General features: G+C 45.7%; 1 protein-coding gene across 5 annotated transcripts in view; it reads right to left on the bottom strand.

Moving 5' to 3' along the window:
- BMPR1A (bone morphogenetic protein receptor type 1A) overlaps positions 1 to 27,601 on the bottom strand; it is a 191,842-nt gene that overhangs the window by 60,724 nt on the left and 103,517 nt on the right. For 2 of the 5 annotated variants that reach the window (XM_059662046.1, XM_059662047.1), the window contains exons 2-3: positions 25,702 to 25,817; positions 6,976 to 7,147 (exon numbers count right to left, since the gene is read on the bottom strand). The exons of 1 other annotated variant lie outside the window; for it this stretch is intronic. The gene's annotated coding sequence lies outside the window, so the exon portion shown is untranslated. The remainder of the gene's footprint in view (positions 1 to 6,975; positions 7,148 to 25,701; positions 25,818 to 27,601) is intronic. 2 more of the 5 variants (XM_059662048.1, XM_059662045.1) reach the window with 1 other exon arrangement.

Below are 27,601 nucleotides of genomic sequence, written 5' to 3'. Positions count from 1 at the left end.
TCTTTGCAGTGAAAAATCTTTTCAGTTTGATTTAGTCCCAATGGTTTATTTTTTCTTTTGTTTCCCTTGCCCTTGACAGTGGTTGGCAAACCGCGGCTCGTGAGCCACATGCGGCTCTTTGGCCCCTTGAGTGTGGCTCTTCCACAAAACACCACGTGCAGGCACACACGTACAGTGTGATTGAAACTTCATGGCCCATGCGCATAAGTCGGTTTTTGGCCTGGGTGAGTCTATTTTGAAGAAGTAGCATTAGAAGAAGTGGGGGGTGTTGGTCGGTTGGGCGACGGGAGACGCAGCATGGGGGAGGCGCGCGCGATTCATTCACGAGTTGAGTGTGGATGGGAGAGTTGGAAGGGGTCGACCTCAGCGAATGTACCTCAATTAGATTGAGGACGTTTTCAGCAAAGGCCAGCTTAGGAGTACCCTAATTAAGTTAATAACAATGTACCTACTTATATAGTTTAAGTTTAAAAAATTTGGCTCTCAAAAGAAATTTCAATCGTTGTACTGTTGATATTTGGCTCTGTTGACTAATGAGTTTGCTGACCACTGCCCTAGGAGAGATATCAAAAAACATATTGCTACAAGAAATGTCTGAGATTTCACTGCCTGTTTTCTTCTAGGATTTTTATGGTTTTGAGTCTAACATTTAAGTCTTTAATCAATTTTGAGTTTATTCTTGTGTATGGTGTAATTTGGTGGTCTAAATTTCATTTTTTTGCACGTACCTGTCAAATTTTCCCAACATCATTTATTGAATAGACAGTCTTTACTCCATTGTATGTTCTTGTCTCCATTCTCAAATATTAATTGACCATAAAGACCTGGGTTTATTTCTGGGCTGGGGAACCTCTGCAGCTGAGCTATCCCTCTGGAACCTCCACCGCCGCCTGTGAGAGCAGGACCACCCTTTCTGTATCTCCATTCTTCCTACAATTGAAGCTACTGGTCTTGATGCGGCTACTTCTGTAAACCCTTGGTTATAATGCTTCTCTCCAACTAGTCTTTGGTTGGTTATTCAGGATGACTGTCCAATAATTTCGCTGTAATTCCAGTTTGGTCCTGGGAGGAGGTGTGTGCGGCTTCCCTGCACTCTGCCACCATCTTGGATCCTCAAGGCTCATTTTTTGTGTGGGAAAAACTGCCACTAGTTATACACTGTTACATTTGCCTCTTTAAACTATAGATTTCATAATGATGACATCGGTTTTGTATTTTAGGTAAAGGCACTTTTCATATACAATCCTGGCAATTTAAGAGAGGTAATTCTAATGTCACTACTGGTTTTGTGGGGGTCAGAGTGAGTGCCCTCCAAAGGGGCCAACCTGGCATGCAGGTTATTTCAAGCTGAAAACAAGTACAACAAACTCAAGAAGAGGGTGTTTTTTTCCTTCCCTCTTACCTACCTAAAGAGATTCTGATAGAAAAACTTGCTTCATGAAGGGAACCTCAGCATATCCATCTCCGCACATATGAAATGAGGGTGGCAGACAGGGAGGATTCAAGCATCAATCTGTTTGCTAGATTCCCCTCTGTTTCTGGGTGGTCCTGCCAGAATTTGTTTAACAAATGTTTGCTCCTTCCCATCTACCGGTGAATTGCCTATCTCCCACTCCTTGGTCCAAAATGACATATATATCTCTCATTTTGCCTCAATGTCTTTGCAATTTTCATGCTTACATGAATTTCCCCCATGCACGTATTAAAATTTGATTTTTTCCTAGTAATAGTCCATACATCTTTTGAATCATTCGACCTGCAGAACTAAATGGGTAAGGGGAAATTTTTCCCTGCCCCGACAGTTTCATATTATCAGCTCTATCTATAATTGATCTGCTATGTAATTTTGGGGAGATTTGTGATTTTAGTTGTTAATATAAATGCTGATGATTTTCCTAATTATATAAATTATATTATATTAAAGAGTCCAAATAGGCATCTAAATAAATTTCCTTTGCTACATACATAGACAGACTGGTGCAGTTTCTTCTTCAGGAAAATAACATTAAGGCAAAGTAACTCTGTAAAATTAATTTCTTTCAAAATAAAAAATGTTAAAGCTTTGCAAACTGTAACAAGGGTGACCCAATAGTTCGATCAGAGTATTTAAAAAACCACCACAAAACAGGCAAAGGGTGAGGCAGGCTGAAAAAACAAAGGTCATTCTTTCCTCTTCCAGTTAAGCTCACACCCTTGATTTTTACTTTCTAGTACTGAGGTTTGGGAATTTTCAACAAGCTGGCCTGCTGCCAAACCCTTCAAGCACAAGGGAAAGACTGGCTTCTAGAGGCCCCCCCTCGGCAGCTCCAGGCGCCGGGTCTGACAAGCCTTCTGAGAAGCCTCACTCACTGCAGACTTTCTGGCTCCTCGGCCATTGTTTGTATGGCTGCTTTGCTCCTTATCCAGAGCCTGGATTAGCATAAGAATATTGTCTTTTCCCTTAACCAGCAACTCATCCATTCTCTTCCCATTTCTAACCTCCACCCCATCAATCCCTAAACTAACATATACACATATGCCTGGAGCAACTCTACTCACGGTTATTTTTATATCAGTGTAAAAAACAATTTCACCCAAATCTAAACATAAACCCTTAAGAAAATAACATGCTTAAATAAATAGTTCTGTGATTGTATGTGCGGTAATACACAGGAATCTCGCCAAAAAGCCTGCCTTGGATCCACGCTGTGGGAAACTGTGATGAGTGAGACATTCATAATGAGGTTTTTGAAAAGTTTGAAAAAGGAGTAAAAAGGACCAACCACCTAGCTAAATTCTGACTTACAGCAGGGATGGCAAAGTTTTGCTTTATGAAGAAACTGTCCTGTCTTCATCACCTAGAGGCCACATATTTCATCATCCCCCCTGAAATTACTTTTCAACTGGACTTTACCTCTCCCCAATGCTCACTTATTTACTCAAAATAAATTTAACCTTTGTATTTCTGCTCAACCATCTCCTCTTCATTCAAAACCTTTCCCTTTCCTTCTGTGCTAAGACTACTGTCCTCAACACAAGTATACATTCTGTGGATGAAGAAAAGGGGTCCTCTGGACAGTAACCTCGTAAGGCGATCTGATCATAAAGTCTTACCTGGGCAAGTCTTAGTGGGTGGGCAGTCATGCTCCAGGCCTTTAACTTCTTTAATGCAAGGTTCTAAACAAGCCCTGTCCATTGTTTCTGTGCATCTTAGGTTAACACATCTTGGAAATATGTCTTAACTACCCTCAAGAGAGCACATAATTATTCTCTCACATCCACAGTTCTCTAGTTTCTCTCTCTCCACTCTCCCCCTCCTTTCCACTCTCTCTAAAAATCAATGGAAAAGTATCCTCAGGTGAGGATTAATAAACAAAAAAGAGAGCACATAACCTTCTGAGTATCCTGTAATCCAATCCCTGCTTTACTTTCTCCCACCTCCATGTAACCTTCCTTATAGTCCTTCCTTAATTTCAAATGCATAAAAGAACCTGCAAAACAGCTATTCTCTGAAGCATTTCAGATCTTGCTCCCAGTTATATGCGGTCAAAAAAAAAAAAATCACAAAAAACCTCAAAAATTCTCGATAGGTTTGGACCTTACATTGACACTTCCAAAAACAGAGAGGAAAGACAAACTAGTATGGCATTATGTTTTATATCCCTTACTAGGGGCCTACATATTAGTATATAATAAATGCTTCGTTTCTAAAGTATTTTTAAAAAACAGGAGATAATCTACTTTCAAAATACCATTCAACTTTGTACGACAAATTCCCTAACCTAGTTTCTCCAAAGTTTTTTGTTAATTATGTTAAACAAAAAACACTCACAAATAATTAGAACTATATGATGCTATACAGCAATTTTTGACACATCTGTGCTCAGAAGGGACTCTTTAATAACAGCTGTTAATTGAGGGGCTCTGGATGTGTCTTCTATCTCCTCTGGAATAAGCACAATGGCCCAAAACAGAGTCAACCAGTGGTTGTAGAAATGGCTGTGAGGGAACAGTGTGTGGTCATCCCTCTAGATTTATTATGGGTAATGGTAAACAATACTGTCTGTGTTTCTGCACAGTATTTTACAGAGATAAGATCAGTTTAACGTGGTACAGAAGAGCTCGGGATCTAGGTCTTCTGTGCAGAGTAAATGAAAACTGATGTATAGTATTTAATGGTAACTTTATGTTACCACATCACCATCTTTACAACCATCTGTATGACCATCACAGTAAGTAAAATTACTCCTACTTTTACTGAGGAAGGATGGTTCAGGGAGCTAAGGTGACTTAGTGAATTTCTCACAGCTGGTAATTTGAAGAACAGACTGAAACCCAGGCCTTCTGATGCCAAGTGGAGTGTTTTAAGTGCCATAAGTACAGGAGTAAATACATCAAAAGGGAAACTTGTATTAAGCCACTTAAGACTATTTCATCTTCACAACTCTGAAGGAAAAAGTGAAGCTCAGCAAAGTTAAGCAATTTGCCAAAGTGCACACAACCAATAAGCAACAAGTATGCATTACTACAGTCAGGAGTTGGTAGGTGATGAGAAAATAACAGAAAGTACTGCTGGAGGCATTTAGACAGACGTGAGTAGAGCAAGAATGACGGGCCAAGTACAGAAGGTCACCAGGGCAGAAAGCCCTGGGTGTTTAGAAAGGATCTTGCCCCCAGGGTAACCTTTCCTCCCTTAGGTTATTGCTGGTCACATGGTTTGGACTCCCTGACTTTTCATATCATTGGTCATGTGGTTTGGACCTTCCATATTGCTGGTCATGTGGTTTGAAACCCCTGACCTTTTCGTCTCTAAAGATAACATCTAGCCTGTATTTCAGCTCCAGACCCAGAAAAGCAGCAAAACCAGACAAGTGACACTGGCTATCTAAGGACCAGCTTCACTGGATAATGACCCCCTGCCTGGCGTCAACCAATCAGTGGAGACCTGAAACCTGAAAGAGCACCCCTGGAAAGCTGATGAATATTCTATTCAGACCCCCCTCCACCACCCAGAGACCACCTCCACCTGCAAGAGAGAGATAAATACCATCAATACAAAGGATCCAGTGTGAGCTCTCCCCATGGGGCACAGGGAACACATATGTGCCATTCCCTTCCCCCACAGGCACGCATTCCCTAACCCAGCCCTGGGCAAACTATGGCCCGCAGGCTGGATCCGGCCCGTTTGAAATGAATAAAACTAAAAAAAAAAAAAAAAAAAAAAAAAAAAGACTGTACCCTTTTATGTAATGATGTTTACTTTGAATTTATATTAGTTCACACAAACACTCCATCCATGCTTTTGTTCCGGCCCTCCGGTCCAGTTTAAGAACCCATTGTGGCCCTCGAGTCAAAAAGTTTGCCCACCCCTGCCCTAACCTCTAAGGCAGCGGTTCTCAACCTGTGGGTCACGACCCCTTTGGTAGTACAACGACCCTTTCACAGGGGTCACCTAAGACCATCCTGCATATCAGATATTTACATTACGATTCATAACAGTAGCAACATTACAGTTATGAAGTAGCAATGAAAATAATTTTATGGTTGGGTCACAACATAAGAAACTGTATTTAAAGGGCCAGAAGGTAGAGAACCACTGCTCTAAGGGACCCCATGAGATTGCAACCAGAGGAGCAATGGGCAGTGGCAGCTCGTCCCGGGTTCACCCCCTGAACCTGTCTCTAAGGCCCCCTTTTCTCTGACTTTTCAGTGAGCAAAGCAGCCCAGCCTAGGCTCTCCTGTTGCTTCTAATCTAAGCCCTTTCTTGTTTCACTGTCCTGAGTGTGTTTTGCTGCAGCCAATAAATTCTTGCCTGCTTCGCTGCACTGTGTCTCTTGATTGAAATCTTTCCTTCAAGAGGACAAGAACTGAGGTCTTGTCATCTCCCAGGTACCATCCTCCTTAATATGATTACTATCACTTTTTAACAAAAAGACAAAACAAAACCAGAAACTCACACTTGGACCCACACCCCCACTTTGTGATGCTGAATGGGACACTGCCAACCTGTCTTCCACTAGCTGGCTCCTGGAAGGTTCTGCCTGCGGGAAACTAGAGAAAGCTGGAGGGGGAGAAGAGACTTCCTTCTTCCTAAGCTTGTTTGCTGTTCCAGTAAACGTCACCTGAACAACACCCTTCGCCCTGGCAGCAGCAGTAAGCCAGTTCCCAGGATCCTTTCACATTCCCAGAACCAACCTCCTGCCGCCTTCAGAGCCAGTGGTACCTACCCCTCGGGGTCTGAGTGCCAGCTCCTCAGGGCCCTCCCTGAGCTCCAGGGGTGCCAGCAGTAGCTGGCACTGAGTCCCAGAGAGGGTCCACAGAGCACAATTTCTTCAAGCTTCCAGGTTCTGTAAGTTCAACCTCTGGGGTGGCAGGTGCTTCCCACAACTACTACTGGTTAAGCCCAGTGTTCCTTTAGTTTTTTCCAATCCCCTAATACTTGTGCAGTCAATTCCCGAAACCAAATTCTCTCTGTTAAAATAATCAGTGTGGCTCCAGCTTTCCTGATGAACCCTGGCTGACACAATCCTTCCAGACACCAGGTCTCCAAGAACACAGACTGACTACCAGGGGTGGGCAAACTTTTTGACTCGAGGGCCACAATGGGTTCTTAAACTGGACCGGAGGGCTGGAACAAAAGCATGGATGGAGTGTTTGTGTGAACTAATATAAATTCAAAGTAAACATCATTACATAAAAGGGTACGGTCTTTTTTTTTTTTTAGTTTTATTCATTTCAAACGGGCTGGATCCGGCCCGTGGGCGTTTGCCCACGGCTGGTCTAGTGGCACAGCCTCCCCGTTTACCCAAGCTGGGTACTCCAGGTGTACTCACCATACCCATGTGAGCTGTGTACACCCTCCTGTTGTAGTTGAGCCTTGACTGCTGTTGGCATGGCAAGGGGAGAAATTTATCCCCTGGCTGATTGGCTGGGAGGCCTGGCTGCGACCACTGAGGATCAGCTGTACAGGGGCCCATGCCATAAAGCAAGACTTACTTCAGTGGAGCTCTGGTGTCCACTGAGTCCTCTCCTTAAGTATGTTGCTTATGGAGGTGGTTGGGTAGTGCTCTGATGTGGTCTGAAGATATCCACCAAGTGCACTGGCTCTGGAGAATCCCAGGACATACAGATCAAGGTCAGCCATGGCCTGTGTTCTGCCTGGGGCTATCTGGAATGAGTTACAAAGTGATTTGCAGATGGCTGCTACTTGTGGAGGCCCAGAAGCCAAGCTGTGAACCAAGGCTGGATGACACTAGAGCCTGGCCTGGAGTCACTTAGTGAGAGGTATGGGGCACGCCTTGGCCAGATGATGCTTCTTTGAGAGATTTTAGCAAAGTAGGAAGCGTGCATGCCAGACAGGCCATTTTTATGGAAAAGCCACTGGAAACAGCTTGGGTGGGCCCACATGTTGGTGGGATTGGGGTCTCAGGGAGTCACCAGGGCAGGGCTAACAGTGTAAGCCAGGCTGATAGAGACTCAGATATGGTGCCTGCCTGCTGGCTCTGTGGGGGAATAACTAACTCAGCAAAGGAACAATGGCCTCTACCAGCACTTCTGTCTGGGAGAAAGCTGCCCTGCCAGCTCTTGCTCTGATGCCAGACAATTCAGTTTCTCACTGTATGTACCTGGAACCTTGTAAACTGCTGCATCTGTGCTATAGCTCAGAGCGAGTTAGTCTGAGTACATTTGTGCATGGCCCTTTAAGAGAAACACCTGGGACACCAGCAGCCTCTGTGTCACTCAGCCACAATCCCCACTTTTTTTTTTACGGCCAGAAGTTATGGGGAGTTCTCTACCTAGAACTGGAACCCTGGGTTGAGGGGCCTGATGTGAGTCTGAGACGCCTTGCTCCTCAGGGAGACCTCTGCAGCCGAGATGTACCTCCCATTTTTTAACCACCACTCCTACCAGTCTTGATATGGCTTGTTTTTTATATGCTTAGTTGTAGGACTTCTGTTCAGCTATATTTCAGGCAGTTCTGAAAGATGGTTGTTCTATAGTTTAGTTGTATTTTTTATTTGGTTGTGAGGATGTGAGTATCGCATTTACCTATGCTGCCATCTTGACCCAAAGCCTTGGCTGAAAATTGTTGTTTGAATTGTAAAATTTATTGGCATAATTATTCCAGGTATTGTCTTATTTTAAAAGATTCTCTTCTATATCTAAGGTTATGTCCCCTTTTACATTTCCAATACTATTTGTGCTTTCTGCATTTTTCTTTTTTTTCTTTTTTTTAAAATATATTTTATTGATTTCTCACAGAGAGGAAGGGAGAGGGACAGAGAGCTAGAAACATCGATGAGAGAGAAACATCGATCAGCTGCCTCCTGCACACTCCCCACTGGGTATGTGCCCGCAACCAAGGCACACGCCCCCGACCGGAATTGAACCCGGGACCCTTGAGTCCACAGGCTGATGCTCTATCCATTGAGCCAAACCGGTCAGGGCTCTGCATTTTTCTTGATCCATCATTCAAATGGTTTATTTTACCAGTCTTTTCAAGAAACCAAGTTTTGGCTTTGTTAATCCTGTCCACTGAATCTTTAAGAAAAATTTCCCCATTAATTTCAAGCCCCAATTCTATCACTTATTAGTTAGAAGTTTGAATAAGTTTCTCTCTGTGCCTTAGTTTTCTCATCTGTAAAATGGGAATAACAATAGTACCTACATTACAGGGTTGTTGTAAACATTAAATGAGAAAAACCTTGTAAATTACATGGAACAGTGTTTCGTACATAGCAAGTGCTCTACAAGTGTTAGCTTTTATCTTTATCATCTATTTCATTTCACTTGAATTTATCCTGTTGTTCTTTTCCTAATTTAGATACTTAGCTGATAAATATTTAGTATCTATTTATTTATAAATATATTTTAACAGAGGGGGAGGAGGAGAGGGGAAGGAAACATCAATGACGAGAGAGAATCATTGATCAGCTGCCTCCTGCAGGCCCTACACTGGGGATCAAGCCTGCAACCCAGGCATGTGCCCTGACTGGTAATCGAACTGTAACCTCCTGGATCATAGGTCAACACTCAACCACTGAGCCATGGCAGCCGGGCTTAATTTCTATTTTTAAATATGAGTACACAGGGCTTCCCTATGTCACACAAGTTCTAATATATCCTAATTGTCTTTATTATTTACCTCTAGGTATTTTCTAATTTGAATTATTTTATTTTTGATCAATGGGATTTACAGATGGTACACTTTTAAATTTTCAAATGTGGGGTTTGTATATACTGTTTGCTATTCATTTTTAACTTAAGTTCATTTATTGACAGAAAATATGGTTGATATGACTTTTTGAAATGTATTAGTACAGACTAGTAAATGGTCACTTTTAATAAAATGCTAACTTATAAAACCAAATGATCATGTCATGCTCCCTGCTTAAAAATTTATAAATATTCTCAGTTCACAGGGTAGAATTTGCAAGACATAAAAGAGCTGTTATGATCTGGCCTTTGCTGGGCTAATACTAGTATAATCCGCCCATTCCTCTACACCCTTACAATGACCTGACTGTGCAGAAATCACTGTGGCCTCTCCATCTCTACAGGCATTCCCTCTAAGACAGTGGTTCTCAACCTTCTGGCCCTTTAAATACAGTTCCTCATGTTGTGACCCAACCATAAAATTATTTTCATTGCTACTTCATAACTGTAATGTTGCTACTGTTATGAATCGTAATGTAAATATCTGATATGCAGGATGGTCTTAGGTGACCCCTGTGAAAGGGTCGTTCAACCGCCAAAGGGGTCGCGACCCACAGGTTGAGAACCGCTGCTCTAAGACTTCCTTCCTCTGCACATCCTTTGTGCTCTTCCCTTTGTTTTTCACCAGGTTAACTGTAATGCATTCTTCCAAGATTTGCTCTATGAGTCATCTTTCTAAGCAATCCCTGATCCCTATTCATCAGTCTGACTGAGGGTCTCACCTCTATACTTCAAGTGTACTCAGAACACACACCATAGCAATTTCACAGTTCTTGACTAACAGTATTCAAAACGATTTATTAATTACTTGGTATGTGCCACACACTGACTAGACAGACATGATTCCTCCACTTATAAGGTTTACTAAATCAGGTGATCTTTTTTACTTATCTTACATCAATCACTATAATCTCTATTTCCAGCACATCACTAAGCAAAGCAATAAATGTTTAATAAATGAATGAAAGGAATAAAAAATACTATACTCATAAGGGAAACATAATTAGGGAGTTAAAGCTACTATAATATCACATAGTATACTCTTAATAGCTCTTTATAAGTATACTGATATATAAAATTGCATCTCCCAAACATGATCACTGCCCTCTAGTGATTCTTAGATGCCAGAGAAAAGAAATTTAGATCCGAGTCATAAAATGGAGACCCTTACTATACTCAAAAACCCTCTTCTCAAAATATATCTGGCTTACTCCATATTTTAAATCCCCTTAGTTCTACGTTTATTAGCTTTTTCTTAAAATACTGTTTTTATACTATGAAATAAGAAATCTAATATCTTCTACATACTTGACATACATGAACTCATTTAATCCTCACACTAACTTTATGAAGCAAGTATTCTCATTATGCATTTTATAAGAATAAATTTGAAAATCAAGAAATATTACGTAACTTTTTAGAAAGATATTAAAAATTAACTCGAGGGAGTAGATTATATAAATAGACCAGTAACCTGACTACAAGGTAAGTGAGATGGAAATGGCGTGAAGGGGAAGGTGGTGAGGAGGACAGTGGAATGGGAGGGAAGTGAAGGAGAACCTAGGTTGTACTGTTCAAAATCTATATATATAAAAGCCTAAGCGACCGGTCCAACTAAACAACCAGAACGACCAGTCGCTATGACATGCACTGACCACCAGGGGGCAGACACTCAATGCAGGAGCTGCCCCCTGGTGGTCAGTGTGCTCTCACAGCCAACCTCCCTCGCGGCCGGTAGGTGGCCAACCTCCTGCAGTCCCTCCCCCCGGCTAAGGCTCCAGGCACTGGAGAACCTGAGTCCGGAAAGCCTGTAGGAGAGCGACCCCAACGCTGATTGAGACAGATTAGCAGCTCGGAGGGGGCAGAAGGGGCAAGGCAGCAACCTAACTGCAAAGACTTAAAGTAAGCACCACCACCATCTTACCTCTGCCACTGCACTGTGTGCCGCTTGCTCTTCTGCCCCCATCAGCCACTTCTAGCTCGGCCCCACACCTTTCCAGGCTCCCAATCGCTGATTGGCTAGCACTCCTACCATTGGCCAAAGTCAGCTACCTATCATGCTTGGGGGTGGAGCCCCCCAAAAATGTGCGGCTGAGGTAGGAGAGACAACCTATCTGTCTGTCAGCAACTCCTCCCTGGGGAGAGTGAGGCGGCCCAAGTGTGGGCAGCGAAGTAGAGCTATATTTCCACCTCAGAGCATAGCTGGTGTTCATGCCATTTTGGGGCACTCTGTCTGTGATCTATGCTTGCTGCTACCTCAGCACATCTACACAACTAGATCGGGGCCTGCCAGCCAACCTCTGGTGCCCCCCCCCCCACCCAGTGCACACATTCATGCACTGGGCCTCTAGTTTTATATAAGTATTTACTCATGTCTTGCCTATGTAATCTTTTAAAAATTAAAAAGTTGTTCTGAAAAGAGACAATCAGACCTCCCCTACTAACTCACAAAGGATGGGTGAAGGGAGAGAGAGGAAAGGAAGAAAGGAAGAAAAAGTGGGAAGTAGACGGCGCTCAGAGGAACTGGAATTTCTGACTGAGAGGCCTGGCACAAAAGGGGCCACATGCTAACCTGACAAGCTCAGGGGAGGCCTGCATGGTGGTCTTGCAAACTCAGAGACCTAAAGTAACCACAAAGGATGGTCTGAAATTAAACTTAACTAAAAGCAGTTATGGTGGGGTAGTTACATCCTAGGCTGGTACCTTCCCTGACAAGGTCAACCTTTACCTTAACTGAGCCTATCTGTTTTTTTTTGCATTTGTAGTAACATATCCTTAAAATGTCTGGTTAACTTGTAACTTCCTTTTTTCTGGACCCCTTGGGGCACAACCTAATGTGCCTGGGCACCAGGTCAGATACCACAAATTCCTTCATTGTTATCATGCTAACTGTTCCTGCACCCACCTAAGTATGTGTCTATCATTTTACTTTTTATCCAATCCCAGGGGTTTCCCCGCTTTGCTTTCTCCTGCCTCTCTTATCTATCACCAATGGATTTCAGGTAACCCACCTACATCCTCTCCTTTGATTGCAATGTATAAAAATAGATGGAATCCCTAGTTGGTTTGACTCAGTGGATAGAGCATCAGCCTACGGACTGAAGGGTCCCAGGTTCGATTCCGGCCAAGGGCAAGTGCCTGGGTTGTGGGCTTGGTCCCCAGTGGGGGGCATGCAGGAGGCAGCCGGTCAGTGATTCTCTCTCATCATTGATGTTTCTATCTCCCTCTCCCTTCCTGTCTAAAATCAATAAAATATATTTAAAAAAACAAATACATAAAAATAAATAGATGAAAAACCACCTTTCTCCGAAGCATTATCCCAATCCATTGAGATACTGCTTCCTGGCAATTGTCCATAGTTTGGCTCAAATAAACTCACAAAAATCCTTTACAGGTTTGTATGTTTTTTTTATATTAACAGAAGTATTGGGATGGAGGATGAAGCTATGAATGGAAATGTCGCTACAGAATATTAACCAGAAAGATGCTCCCATAAATCTTGTGGCATGCTCCCCCCACAGTATCATATACAACGCAATACACGAAACAACCTGGCTCTATCATAAAAGCATCCAAACTGGAGAGTGGTCAAGTAAGAAAGCCAGGAGCGTATCTACCAAACTTATAGTAAGAAAAGAGCCATGGTACCTCAGCTAGGTGCAGGCAGCCTGAACTGAGGAGAAGGGGAATAAACTTTCTGTCTCCCTTCAGAGGAGCCTAGTAACCAAACAGCTGAGGGCAAGGCCTGCAGGATGTCTCTGAGACCCCAAGGTCTAGGTTTCCCTAGAGAAGAGAGGAGGTGTGGGACTACATTTTTAATGGGGTCCAAGGAGAGACCAATAGGAAAGATATAGCTCAGCTTTTCCTCAAGCCTGGAGCTCTGCTTTGCTACAATGCAGCAACTAATAGATTTCCTCAGACCTAGAGTCACCCTTCATCTGCGACGATAGATGTCTCCAGTCAGAACGAAATAAGTGGCAGTCCCTAACTGCCCTCCCCTGCAGGCGTGGTCACCCAGGAGTGGGGGTAAAAATACACAATTCATTTAAAGGGAACTCAGCAACTGCAGCAAAAGCGAAGGTAACATCAGAACAGGTGGCTTCAATTTAAGCAGAACGAACAGTCGACATTGGCGACAGCGGACACCCAGATGGCGTAAGTCATGCCAGTGAAGGAGAAGAAACTCGTGGATGTCAAAATGAAGGAGCTGCCAAACTGGATGCTGATGTGAGATCTCACCTCCAGAGGCACTGTCTGAGCATTCCAAGTTACTACCAGTGTCACCACAAGTATGTCAATGTGAAGAAATGGCGCATTTCTGGGGTTTCTGTGGTGATGGCAGCTGACATGCTTTCCTGCTTTTTGTACAAGGAACTCAAACACAAATGGCTCCACAGAACCCCTGAAGAGGGCCCCGCATGAACGGTGCACTTTGCATTCCCACCATGACCTTCTCTGCCCTGCACTCTTCCTTGTGGAACTCAACCTTTGCTGAATCCTTTCACACACTAACTCAGAATTAATACCTAATGAAAGATGGCTGGTACAGTTAAAAAGATTTAAACAATGTTTTAAACCTTATTGATCTGAGAGAGAGAAAGAAACATAGATTTGTTGTTCCACCCATTCACACACTCATTCACTGATTCTCACATGTGCCCTGACCAGGGATCAAACCCCCAACCTTGGCATACCAGGATGATGTTCCAACCAACTGAGCTATCCGCCCAGGGCCAAAACATTTAAAACTTTTTTTGTTGTTGTTAATCCTCACCTGAAGATATTTTTCTATTGATTTTTAGAGAGTGGAAGGGATAGGAAGAGACAGAAACTTCATGTGAGGGAGACACATTTGGTTGGTTGCCTCCTGTATGCACCCCGACCAGGGCTGGGGAACCTGCAATCAAGGTACATGCCCTTGACCAGTATTGAACCCAGGACCCTTCAATCTGTGGGCCAATGCTCTATTCACTGAGCCAAACCGGCTAGGGCTAAAACTTTTTTAAAGGATGAGACTGGTTGAATCAAACGGCTGCAGCGTTGATGAGAAAGGAGAGCAGAGGCCCCAGCATGTGGAGCTCCAGGGCAAGCTGCCTGCTGCTCTGACTCCCCGACTCCAAAGGACTGGCGGTACCTGGGGCAGACAGAGATGCTGTGTAGATTCTGTGACAAGTCCCAAAGAGATTGTTGCAACACAGACCTCTAGATTTTCTGATGGGAGGACATGCCTTCTGTAACACTGTATGAAAAGTATAGCTCCTTGCATGATATGAGGCCCTAGTAAAGAACCCAACCATGAAACATCGATGGTTTTGTGACTACGGCTACCCATCACGATCCACCAACTCACAAGGTCAGGTGTACGGTGGAAACAGTGTATTTGTAGCAGGACCTAGGCAGGTGTAGAGGGACAGGAAATGACAAGAGGCTAGAGCCTCATGTCACTGACCCGTGTCACTCTCCTGTCTTCACTCTGCTCACACTAATGGCTCTATGGGAGGTCCTTGGTACCAGTGACGAAACAAACCTGGGGCCTGGTTATCAGATTCAAGTCACAGGTGAGTGTACTGCTCTCCAGCCCTACATGATGGCTCTGAGACAACTGTGAGGAGAAAATTCTCTAAGTGGGATAGGCTAACTCAGTGGTCGGCAAACTGCGGCTCACGAGCCACATGTGGCTCTTTGGCCCCTTGAGTGTGGCTCTTCCACAAAATACCACGTGCAGGCGCGCATATACAGTGTGATTGAAACTTCGTGGTCCATGCGCAGAAGTAGGTATTTTGTGGAAGAGCCACACTCAAGGGGCCAAAGAGCTGCATGTGGCTCGCGAGCTGCAATTTGCCGACCACTGGGCTAACTGATTAGGGAGCCAGAAGGAGGAGCTATAAAGAGACAAGAAAGCTGGAGAACAGCCATGTGGATGCACAAAGTGCCAATCTTTGTGTCTATGCTAATGCCCACCAACCACAGAGGAGGCACTTCACCACATCCCAGCTACAGATGGGATAACTCATCGGTGGACCACAGCCACCTCAAAGCTTGACCAACATGGCCATGAGTGGAGCAGCCACAGTGCCTGAGGAAGGCTTTACACAGGCCAACAGCACAGGTTCCTTCTGATGAAGGTGACCTAATGACTGCCTGTGTGGAATGCCAACTGACACATGTGGGTGCAGAACAGACACTTCAAATGTGGGCTTGCCTCCTCCCTCCCAACCCCCGTTACAGCACATCCTATTGCCAGCTCCATTATCGCCAGGTTTACAGTGTCTCACAGAGAACAACAACTATGGTCCAGGACTAGAAGCAGTTATGGGTACTACCGCTTGTCCCGCTAACCTCCTGTCTTAGAGATTTCTTCTAGCAATTATAACCAGCACCACTTTGAAGGGTCACCGACAGAGCACACTTAATGGACATGCGGTGATCTAAGTAGTAATAGGTGTGGACCAAGCAGGCACACAGGGTGCTCTGCACATACCTCCTCAGCACAGCTGCCATCTCATTAAAGCCACGATGCACTTGTGTGCACTACCTGGCAGTACCTGGGGAGCACTGTGAGCCCAAGCACTGCTAGGCTTTCTTCAGGGTTTTCTGTAACACTGAGGCACAACCACGTGAGTGTCCTTTGGTGGGACAATATTGAGGTGCATTTTGAGGATCCCCAGGATGATGGAATCCCAGTTGCCCAATGATAACTAGTTCATTAACACACTTTATGTAAGTTTATGCTGTCTCATTTTTCCTAATTTCTCATTTCTGCTTCATTGGATGACCTCCCAAATAAACTACTCAGCCATAGTCCTTATCTCAAGCTCTACTTTCAAAAGAATCCCCAACTGAGAAGTGATGCAGTCAGGGTTCAAATGGAAACAGCGTCCATGCTTTTGACAAGAGTGGGTTGCCTCTTTAAAGCAGCAGCATGCGGTGCTGCACATATGGGATACTAAACATAAGTCCAAAGCCATGAACAATGTACACAAAGCCACATGGAGAGATCTTATCCTTCTAGTGTTAAAGAAAACCGGGAAAAGTGCAAAATATTTGTAGCAAAAACCTAGTTAAATCAACTACACACATATACACACGCCAACAACACTATATGTCCTACAAGGATATATTCATTCAAAGGCATATTGCTTACAACCTAGAGAGGTTTGCTCTGGCAGGAAGAGAGGAAAACGGGAGCAGAGATCAAGAATAAAAGAGATAAGATAAATAAATGAGGGACCTTATAAAGAACAAAGACAGTAATTTTACTGCCATAAACTGAAAGTCTGATTAACTCAAGTTTCTGAACCACAGTTCAAAACAGAGAGAAAACAAAGGGAACATATTGTCACTACCTTAAATAAAAAATGTTACTATCAATGGAAGTTATAAAAATAAATATATAGCTATGAACTTTAAAAAAATATTCATCTGTGGCCCTGGCCGGTTTCACTCAGGGAATAGAGCATCAGACTGCAGACTGAAGGATCCTGGGTTTGATTCTGGTCAAGGGCACATGCCCAGGTTGTGGGCTCGATCCCCAATGTGGGGCATGCAGGAAGCAGCCGATTAATGATTCTCTCTCATCATTGATGTTTCTCTCCCCCCCCCGAAATCAATAAAAATATATTAAAAAAAAATTCATCTGTGTACTACTTAAACTCATTCTGAATACTACCAGTAGTATATACTCCACGCTTTGGGGAAAACTATTGTGACTATTCTGAGATAAGAATGATAGAGGGGATCTTTAAATATAAATATACCAGAGGCCCAATGCACAAAATTCGTGCACTGGGGGGGGGGGGGGGTTCCTCAGCCCAGTCTGCACCCTCTCCAATCTGGAACCCCTCAGGGGATGTCCAACTGCCAACTGCTTCAGGACTAACCCGGCAGTTGGACATCCCTCTCACAATCTGGGACTGCTGGCTCCCAACGGCTCGCCTGCCTGCCAGCCTTATCACCCCCTAACCACTCCCCTGCCAGCCTGATTGACACCTAACTGCTCCCCTGTCGGCCCGAACACCCCCAACTGCCCTCCCCTGCTGGCCTAGTCGCCCCCAACTGCCCTCCCCTGCCAGCCTGGTCGCCCCAACTGCCCTCCCCTGCAGACCCAGTTGCCCCCAACTGCCCTCCCCTGCCAGCCTGGTTACCACCAACTGCCCTCCCCTGCAGGCGTGGTCACCCCTAACTGCCCTCCCCTGCTGGCCTGGTCCCCCCAACATTGACTGGCTGCCTCCTGCAAGCCCCCTACTGGGCGTCATGCCTGCAACCGGGCATGTGCCCTGACCCGGAATCGAACTGTAACCTCCTGGTACATAGGTTGATGCTCAACCACTGAACCACTCTATCTAGGCAGAGAATTTAACTGAATTTATTTAGAGAGGAAATAACTTTGATAATAGTTCAAAGTCCAATGTTCTCTTAACATGAATGCTTTCTTTTTTCCACAATGTAATGTGTTCTGATTTTACACAATGTACAATTAGGAGGCAAACAGTGACTACTTTATTTTCAATATACAGTGTTGGGTTTTTTCTAAATATTGCAAAGTCCTAAGTCATGAATTCAGTTGAAAAAAACAAAAGCATCAAAACTAGCTAGTTTTATCCAAGGTAACTTATTAACTTACTATAGGTATTTCTCTAAGGACAATACCATACTACGCTTATTTGTTAATGTGGAACTATCACATTTTAATAAATTTCTCCACAGCCCGTATTCATTTACCAGTAATTCTATTAAAACAAGATACCATCCTTCATTAAGTGTCAGATTTACACCTGTAGAAATACTTCATTTTTATTTTTTTAAAATATATTTTATTGCTTTTTTTACAGAGAGGAAGGGAGAGGGATAGAGAGTTAGAAACATCAATGAGAGAGAAACATCCATCAGCTGCCTCCTGCACACCCCGTACTGGGCATGTGCCCACAACCAAGGTACATGCCCCTGACCGGAATCGAACCTGGGACCCTTAAGTCCGCAGGCCGATGCTCTATCCACTCAGCCAAACCGGCTATGGCTGTAGAAATACTTTAAACATTAATTTCACTGACTCTTACATAGCATTTAAAACTATAGCAAAAAAGATAAATATGAACAGAACAGTATTTTTCTATAATGTGCTCTTCTATAAGAGACAATACTTGTCTTTTTTCATACTAGTCCCTTTCAATATGCTAAGGCTTGAAAAATAATGTATAAAAACATTTATTGTATGTAAGAATTTACTTATGTTTGCAATTAATGATGCTCAGCACTGTTCCTACAATCAAGATAAAAATATGAACATCATCACCTCTTCATAAATCAAGTCACAAATCAGTTTCTTCTGCCTTCACAGTATCTACTCCATTTAATCTTTTTTATTTCCACTACTAGAGGCCCAGTGCACTGATCGAGGGTGGGGCCGGCCGGAGGGAGGGGCTGTGGGCGGTTGGCGGCCGACCGGGAGCGGGTTGGCCGGGGAAGGAGGGGTGCCATCAGGCTGGTTGGCTGCTGTAGTGTGCGTCATAGTCACTGGTCTTTCTGGTCATTCTGTGGTTGCGGTCACTGGGCTTTTATATATATACTAGAGGCCCGGTGCACAAACATTTGTGCACTAGGGGAGGAGGGGGGGCGTCCCTCAGCCCGGCCTGTGCCCTCTCGCAGTCTGGGACCCCTCGGGAGATAACGACCTGCTGGCTTAGGACTGCTCCAGAGTGGCAGAGGGCAGGCCTAATCCCTAGGTGCAGCCCTGGTCGGGCTCAGAGCAGGGCCGATTGGGGAGTTGGGGTGCCGCCCCCTGTCATGCACAGAGCAGGGCGGATTGGGAGGTTGCGATGCCACCCTCAGTCACGCTCCGGGTAGGGTTGATTGGGGGGTTGGGGCACCGGCCCCTGTCACACTCAAGGCAGGGTCGATGGGGAGGTTGTGGCGCCACCCCCTGTCACGCACAGAGCAGGGCCCAACAGGGGGTTGGTGAGCTCCCCCTGTCATGCACAGAGCAGGGAGGATCAGGGGGTTGGGGCACCGCCCTCTTATCACCCACAGAGCAGGGCTGATCAGGAGGTTGGGGCGCCGCTACTGTCACACTCAGGGCAGGGCCGATGGGGAGGTTATGGCTCTACCCCATCACACACAGAGCAGGGCCTGTGGGGTGGGGGGTTGGGGCGCCACCATCTATCACTAGCAGAGCAGGGTCGATCAGGGGTTTGGGGCGCCGCCACTCTCACACTCAGGGCAGGGCCGATGGGGAGGTTATGGCTCTACCCCGTCACACACAGAGTAGGGCCCGTGGGGTGGGGGGATTGGGGCGCTGCACCATCACACACAGAGCCGCAGGGCGATCAGGGGGTTGGGGAGCTCCCCCCATCAGGCACAGAGCAGGGCCGATCAGGGGGTTGGGGCGCATTCCCCTGTCAGGAACAGAGCAGGGCCAATAGGGAGGTTGTGACCCCACCCCGTCACACACAGAGCCGCAGGGCGATCAGGGGGTTTGGGCACTGCCCCCTGTCAGGCTGATCCCGGTGCTGGGAGGCCTCTCGGCTGCGCTGATCCCAGTGCTGGGAGGCATATTACCCCTTTACTATATAGGATAGAGGCCTGGTGCACGGGTGGGGGCCGGCTGGTTTGCCCTGAAGGATGTCCTGGATCAGGGTGGGGGTCCCCACTGGGGTGCCTGGCCAGTCTGGGTGAGGGGCTGAGAGCTGTTTTCAGGCTGGGACTGAAGCTCCCAACCGCTCCATTTTTCTTTTTTTTTTTTTTTTTTTTATTCAGGGCCAGCTTTAGCTCTAAGGCTTGGCTCCAGCTCTGAGGCCTCAGCTGCTGAAAGCAGGTATCTGGTTTGTTTAGGTTCTATAATCGAAACTCTGTATCAACTCCAGCTCTGAGATCCGGGCTCGATGAAAGCAGGTTTCTGGGGTTTTGTTTAGCTTCTATATTTGTTACAATGTTCAAACTGCAGGCTCAGAGGCCGGCAAGGCAGGCGGGGAACGTTGGAGTCCTCCGTCACTGAACCAAGCAAGCCTCATGCTAGTTTCAAGCTGCCTGGCTGCCGGCCGCCATCTTGGCTGGCAGTTAATTTGCATATCTCGCTGATTAGCCAATGGGAAGGGTAGCGGTCATACGCCAATTACCATGTTTCTCTTTTATTAGAGAGGACTAGGAGCCTGGTGCACAAAATTCATGCGGGGGGGGGGCGCCCTCAGCCCAGCCTGCCCCCTTTCTCATACTGGGAGCCCTCAGGGGATGTCCTACTGACAGCTTAGGCCCACTCTCTGCTCCCCTAGGGGAGCGGGCCTAAGCCGCAGTCTGGCCTCCCTTTGTGGGAGGCGACCAGGCTTGTCAGGGGAAGGCACCAGCCCCATCACCCCACTGCTGCAGCCACTGCCAGTCACTGCAGCCACCAAGGTGTTTTCATCAACACAGGCTCCAGTCCCTTTACCATGAAAAAATGACAACTTTCTTTAGGCATTTTCAAGATGTGTCTTTCATAGGATATGACATTCCTATATTATTTTTTTTTAACCTCACCTAAGGATATGTTTCCATTGATTTTTAGAGAATGTGGAAGAGAAAGGGTAAGAGAGAAACATCAAAGTGAGAGGGACACTTTGACTGGTTGCCTCCTGCATGAGCCCTGACCAGGGCCCCGGCCAGCGAGGAGCCTGCAACCTAGGTACATGCCCTTAGTCAGAATTGAACCCAGACCCTGTGGTCGGCAGGCTGAGGCATTATCCACTGAGCCAAACCTGCTAGGGCAGGATACGACATTTCTTAGCCCTCCAGCAGTGGATCTTCATTTTTTTCTCCAGGAGTGTGATGGAAAAACCATACATCACCTTCTTGGATTCTTATTATCCAAGTTACTAAGAATATTACCAGTGGCATACAGGGAACTTAGTCAATGAGTGGTCAGAAAAGGTGTTTCCTCTGTAGTTCACACCAATCCCCTGGATCCGCCCCTGTCCAGACCTCAGGCCTCTGGCCAGGCGTTAAGCCTGGGCAGGGGACCCCCAGCCTGCTCCCATTGCTGGCTCCGCCCCTGCCCAGGCCAGAGGGGCGTTAGGCCTGGCAGGGGACCTCCAGCCTGCTCCAATCGCAGGCTCCGCCCCTGCCCAGGCCTCAGACCTCTGGCTGGGGCGTTAGGCCTGGGAAGGGGACCCCCAGCCCACTCTGATCACCGGCTCCACCCCTGCCCAGGCCTCAAGCCTCTGGCCGAGCCTTAGGCCTAGGCAGGGGCCCCCTCGGCTCTGATTGCAGGCTCAGGCCCTACCCAGGTGTCCCCTGGCTCAGGCCCTTCCTAGGCTGCTCAGGGCCCACACAGGCCTTCCTCGGAGTGACCTGGGTGCCCTACGATGTTTCTGGGACCCAGGCCACTGGTGTCTAGTATGCAAATTAACTGCCATCTTAGTTGGTTTAATTTGCATATTTGCTCCTGATTGGCTGATGGGTGCGGCTGGTGGATGTGGTCAATTTGCATGTTTCTCGTTTATTAGATTAGACTAGACTAGAGGCCTGGTGCACAAAATTTGTGCACTGGAGCAGCAAGGGGGGGGGCGGATCCCTCTTGCATTCCGGGACCCCTTGCTCCTTACTGCCTGCCTGCTTGCTGCTCCTTAGCACTGTTGTAGAGGCAGGAGAGGCGCCTGCCACCACTGCTCTGCTCGCCAGCCATGAGCCTGGCTTCTGGGTGAGTGGCACCGCCCTCTCTCTGCCCGATAGTTTCTCCTCTAATATTGGTGGAGCCTTTCTATGTGATGCCACTACACTTTCCAATTTCATACAGCACTTTCCAAACTGCACTAGAATGAACTGTTTGCATACTCATCTCTAAACATATTCTTTGAGGCCCTGGCTAAGTAGCTCAGTTGGTTAGAGCAGCGGTTGCCAACTTTCCGGACCTCACGGACTACTAGCAGACCACTGGTTGGCGACCACTGCTCCAAAGGTTTCCTTAAACCAGCGGTTGCCAACCTTTCGGACCTCACGAACCACCAGGGGTCCACAGACTACCGGTTGGCGACCGCCAAGGTTGCAGGTTCAATCGCTGGTCAGGTCACATACAAGAATCAACCAAGAATGAATGCATAGTAAGTGGAACATCAAATCAGTGCTTTCTCTGTCTCTCTCTCAAAACCAATAAAAGCATATCCTTAGCTCTGGCCAGTTTTGCTCATTGGTTAGAGTGTCAGGCCGAAGGGTCACAGGTCTGATTCCCAGTCAAGGGCACATACCTTGGTTGCAGGCTTGGTCCCTGGCCCTGGTCAGGGTGAATGTGGGAGGCAACCAATCAATGTATCTCTTTCATATTGATGTTTCCTCTCTCTTTCCCTCTCTATTTCTCTCCCCCTCCTCGCCTCCCTCCCTTCTACTCTCTCTAAAAATCAATGGGAAATTATCCTCAGTAAGGATTTTTTTTAACGTGTATGTCTTATCTATTTTTTAAAATGTAGATCCCTGAAGAATTCAAATCTTTACCTGATAATTTGAGTCTCAAAATGAATTTGAAAATAATGAATATGATTTATCTGTACATATTCTTTTAGAATGATTTCTTTCTCCTATCCCTGGTCTTATTACAGTTCCTACTTCTTTAAATTAAATACATTCTATCTCCAAAGATCTAATATTCTAAGATAATTTTATCCTAAAATCTAAATGTCTGAATGTTTCAGAAAACATTCATTTTAACATAATCTTCCATTCTGAACTCTGCTTAGTCATCTTTAGCGGGAATCTATACATATAAAAGGCTAAGTGACCAACCGTTCACCTGTCCGACCGACCGATACATATGACGTGCAACGACAATTTAAAAATAAACATTGACTCGCACATGCGCGATATATATAAATCTCTCACTATTGCCAATCATGCACATGTTTTAATTTTATAATACTCTAAAAGCCCGGCACACAAAATTCATGCATGGGTATGGTCCCTAGGCCTGTTCTGCAATCAGAGCCATCTTCCCTGGCTGCCCATAGGCAGCCCTAACCCCTGCTGCCACCACCCCCCAGATCCCCATTTTCCATTGGGTGATGGGAGCCTGCTGGATGGGGGGAGTAACCAAGAGTTCAGCCATTCCCGCCTGCTCGCTGGACCTGCCCCTGCTGCTGGTTGCCCTCTGTGTGTGGGGCAACTGGTGGGGTGGGAGCCCTGGCCTGGCACCACCTGCATCCCCCGCCATCCAATCCTGGTTCCATTTGCCATCAGGCAATAGGAGCCTGCTGGCTAAGAAAAGGGACCCAGAGGTAGTCAGTGTGCCTCATAGTGACTGGTTGAATGGTTGTTCTGGTCATTCTGCCATTAGGGTCAATTGGCATATTACCTTTTTATTATATAGGATGTTATATATACTATTTTGACATGTAATGTTTTGCAGTAATGTAATAACCACATGAATCTTTTTTCTAATTAATTTCCTTTCAATGTGAATGAATTTGTGCAATGGGCCACTAGCCCTATCTAATAAAAGACAAACATGGTAATTAACCGTACCTCAGACACGCTTCCCATTGGCTAATCAGGGTGATATGCAAATTAACTGCCAACCAAGATGGCGGTCGGCAGCCACACAGCTGAAGCGAACATGAGGCTTGGTTGCCCTGGTGATGGAGGAAGCCAAGGTTCCCCGCCTGCCACGGCCCAGCTCTGAGCTCCGGATGCAACAATGTTGCAATTATAGAAGCTAAACAAACCCCAAGATACCTGCTTTCAGCCAGCTGGCCTCGGAGCTGGAGTCGCAACACAGTTTCAATTACAGAAGGTGAATAAATCCCAGAATTAAAAAGAAAAAAGAAAAAAGGAGAGACTGGGAGCTTCAGTTGCAGGCTTGGCCTGCCTGAAAATGGCCCTCAGCCCCTCATCCAGGCTGGCCAGGCACCCAAGCGGGACCCCACCCTGATCCACGACACCCTTCAGGGCAAATCAGCTGGCCCCCACTCGTGCACCAGGTCTCTATCCTATATAGTAAAAGGGTAATATGCAAACTGACCCTAACAGCAGAAAGACTGGGAATGACTGGTCACTATGACACACACTGACCACCAGGGGGCAGACGCTCAATGCAGGAGCTGCCCTCTGGTGGTCATTGTGCTCCCACAAAGGGTAGCTCTGCTCAGCCACAAGCCAGGCTGACGGCTGCCAGTACAGTGGTGGTGGTGGGAGCCTCTCCCACCCACTCAGCAGCGCTAAGGATTTCCGACTGCAGCTTAGGTCTGCTCCCCGCTGGCAAGTGGACATTCCCCGAGGGCTGCCGGGTTGCCAGAGGAATGTCTGATTGCCAGCTTAGGCCCAATCCCCTGGGGAGCAGGCCTCAGCCAGCAGATGGTCATCCCCTGAGGGGTCCCAGACTGTGAGAGGGCACAGGCCAGGCTGAGGGACCCTCCCACCTCCCCGAGTGCACAAATTTTTATGCACCGGGCCTCTAATCTATACAAATAATAGAGGAATATGCAAATTGTCTAGGATGCCGTCACATAATGACCAATCAGGACGGGGGCGGGGGCAGGGGCAGGGCTGCAGCGGAGTTCTCAGCAGGCTTGCGCCGGGTGTCTGAAGGGCATGGAGAGGAAGGGAGAGCAGATATGCAGTTAGGATGATCAGACCAGGAGGGGAGAGCCGATAGGCAATTAGGGGGATCAGGCCAGGAGGGAAGAGCATATAGGCAGTTAGGGGAATCAGGCCAGGAGGGGAGAGCAGATAGGCAGTTAGGGGAATCAGGCCAGGAAGGGAGCACAGATAGGCAGTTAGGGTGATCAGGCCAGGAGGGGAGAGCAGTTAGGCAGTTAGGGGATCAGGCCAGGAGGGGAATGCAGTTAGGCAGTTAGGGGAATCAGGCCAGGAGGGGAGAGCAGATAGGCAGTTAGGGGAATCAGGCCAGGAAGGGAGCACAGATAGGCAGTTAGGGTGATCAGGCCAGGAGGGGAGAGCAGATAGGCAGTTAGGGGAATCAGGCCAGGAAGGGAGCACAGATAGGCAGTTAGGGTGATCAGGCCAGGAGGGGAGAGCAATTAGGGGGATCAGGCCAGCAGGGGAGAGCAGTTAGGCAGTTAGGGGATCAGGCCAGGAGGGGAATGCAGTTAGGCAGTTAGGGGAATCAGGCCAGGAGGGGAGAGCAGTTAGGGCCATCAGGCTGGCAGGCAGGTGAGCGGTTAGGAGCCAGTGGTTCCGGATTGTGAGAGGGATCCCCAGATTGGAGAGAGTGCAGACCGAGCTAAGGTACCCCCTCCCCCCAGTGCACAAATTTCGTGCACCAGGAATCTAGTATATAATTATATACATAATTTAATGCTTATTTTCTACAGTTAAAGAAAGTGTTATTGGTAATAAATGAATATTTTTTATTCCTGAAGAGGTTCAACATTATTAGGAGAGGAGAATATATTACAACTACTTATGATTCATAAGGAAGGTGATTAAAGAAACTGAGTTAAAGGTATAGCAGTGATTTAGAACTATTTTCAATTGTTAAAAAATGATTGTTTCACATTATTCTAATTATTTTCTTAAAAGTCTTTTCCTTACCTCAGAGATGTACTAGAGATAAAACTGTGCTTCCAATTTTCTCCAAGCAGCTTTGACCTATGCTTCCATCTCATGAATTCCAAGACAGTATTAAACTGATGCATATTTTCATAAATCTGTTTAGGAAAAAAGAACTTATTTCAGACTGAAAAAACTTTTACTTGTCAAAACGACACACATAGAAACAATACTAAAAATTCATCATGTGTAAAACTATATACTTTTGATGTAAATTCAATGAAAAGTTCGACAGTATTTAAGAAACTTATCACTTTACCATTTCCCAACCTCTACCCAAAGAAGTGTCCCATTTTGAGTATTTTTATCTTTAAATAGACCCTGGCCAGATGGTTGGAGTGTTGTTCAGTACACCAAAAGGTCTTGGGTTCGATCCCTGGCGGGCGAGAACAGGAGGCAACCAATAAATGCTTCTCTCATATCAATGTTTCTCATTCTCTCTCTCCCCCCGCCTCTAAAATCAATAAAAATATATCCTTGAGTGAGGATTTAAAAGAACCATGTGTATTAAAAACAAAAAAAGTAATAGTTCCATGGAAAAAATTACTCACATGTAAAATTTCTGAAGTGGCTCAGGCCTTTAAAAAAAAAAATCATCTCAAATTGAAAAAACAGAAACAGCTAGAAGCAGCACCAACATTTATGATTCTACAACATTCAGATTCCTCCCTAGACAAGAATATATTTGAACACCTAGCTAGTACCCCTATTTTTTCACTGTTTTTCTTTTAATCCTCACCCGAGGATATTTTTTCCATTGATTTCTAGAGAGAGTGGAAGGGAGGGAGGAGGGGAAGAAAGAGAGAGACACATCGATTGGTTGCCTCCTGAACACACCCCTACCAGGGGTGGGGAACCTGCAACCAAGGTACATGACCTTCAGTCCCGTGGGCCTATGTTCTAACCACTAAGCAACCAGCCAGGGCCCTATTTTCACTCTTTATCACAAAGTTTCAGTAAACACTTTTTTCATTTCTGTCAAAGTTCCACCTAGAATATTAGGAATTGTGAGGGTTAAGAATTAATTGCACAGCGTGTCTAAATCATGGGATAGGTTTCAACTACGTGACTACCCTTCTGCATTAGTACACCCCTGCATTGAGAGACAATATTCATAAATCTAAACAATGGAAACAAAAATGTTAAAGATAGGTATGCTGTTTCCTTAGAGGTCTTAAAAATAGTTCCTTCAAATGTGTCTTTTAACTAAAACTTCAAACAGCAAATGCTGTTTCATATTTAAAAAGTGAAAAATTTACGCTGCATGAACATTATCTATGCCCCATTGCAAGGTCAAAGTGCCCTTGTCTTCCAGTCCATTTAGAAGTATCATGTATGTCACACTGAGCTTTGGTAAGTAGTCTTGCCAATAATGACTAAATTCATGTAAATGGGCAATCTGAACCTGTCTCCATATCAGATAACAGCCTTTCTTACAGTCAAGTGTCGCCCCTCAGCAGGAAGGCTGCTGCAGAGCTGTGCCAATCTTACCCATGGACAGACTCCGGGGAAAGCAATCAGGAATGCTTTGCCTGCGTTCAGGAGCCTTAACAGTCTTCTCAATGCACTAGTTAGCTACAACTTAACCAGGTCCGTAACATTTTTCTGGGTAAGACTCCAACCATCACTCAGAAAAATGACCCAGGGCTGGAATGGAGACTTGGTGTTAAGGTCTTTTTAAATTATTTTTTTTCTGAGACATTCAGTCTTAAAATGTTCCCTTATACTAAAAATAAATAAATACATTGTGTTTCCATTTTAGAAATGGCATAAAGATTTTCCTCCAAACTCATTCTTTGCTAACAACTCCATTCTTCCCTAAGAGTGTGTATGGAAAAAGAGAGTGGAGCAGATGAACCTATTCTCATAAAGGTTAAAACAG

The sequence above is a fragment of the Myotis daubentonii genome, chromosome 13 (assembly GCF_963259705.1).
Source record: "Myotis daubentonii chromosome 13, mMyoDau2.1, whole genome shotgun sequence".
NCBI lineage: Eukaryota > Metazoa > Chordata > Mammalia > Chiroptera > Vespertilionidae > Myotis > Myotis daubentonii.
The sequence above is the reverse complement of the archived record's forward strand: the minus strand, read 5'-3'. Positions and strand labels throughout refer to the sequence as shown.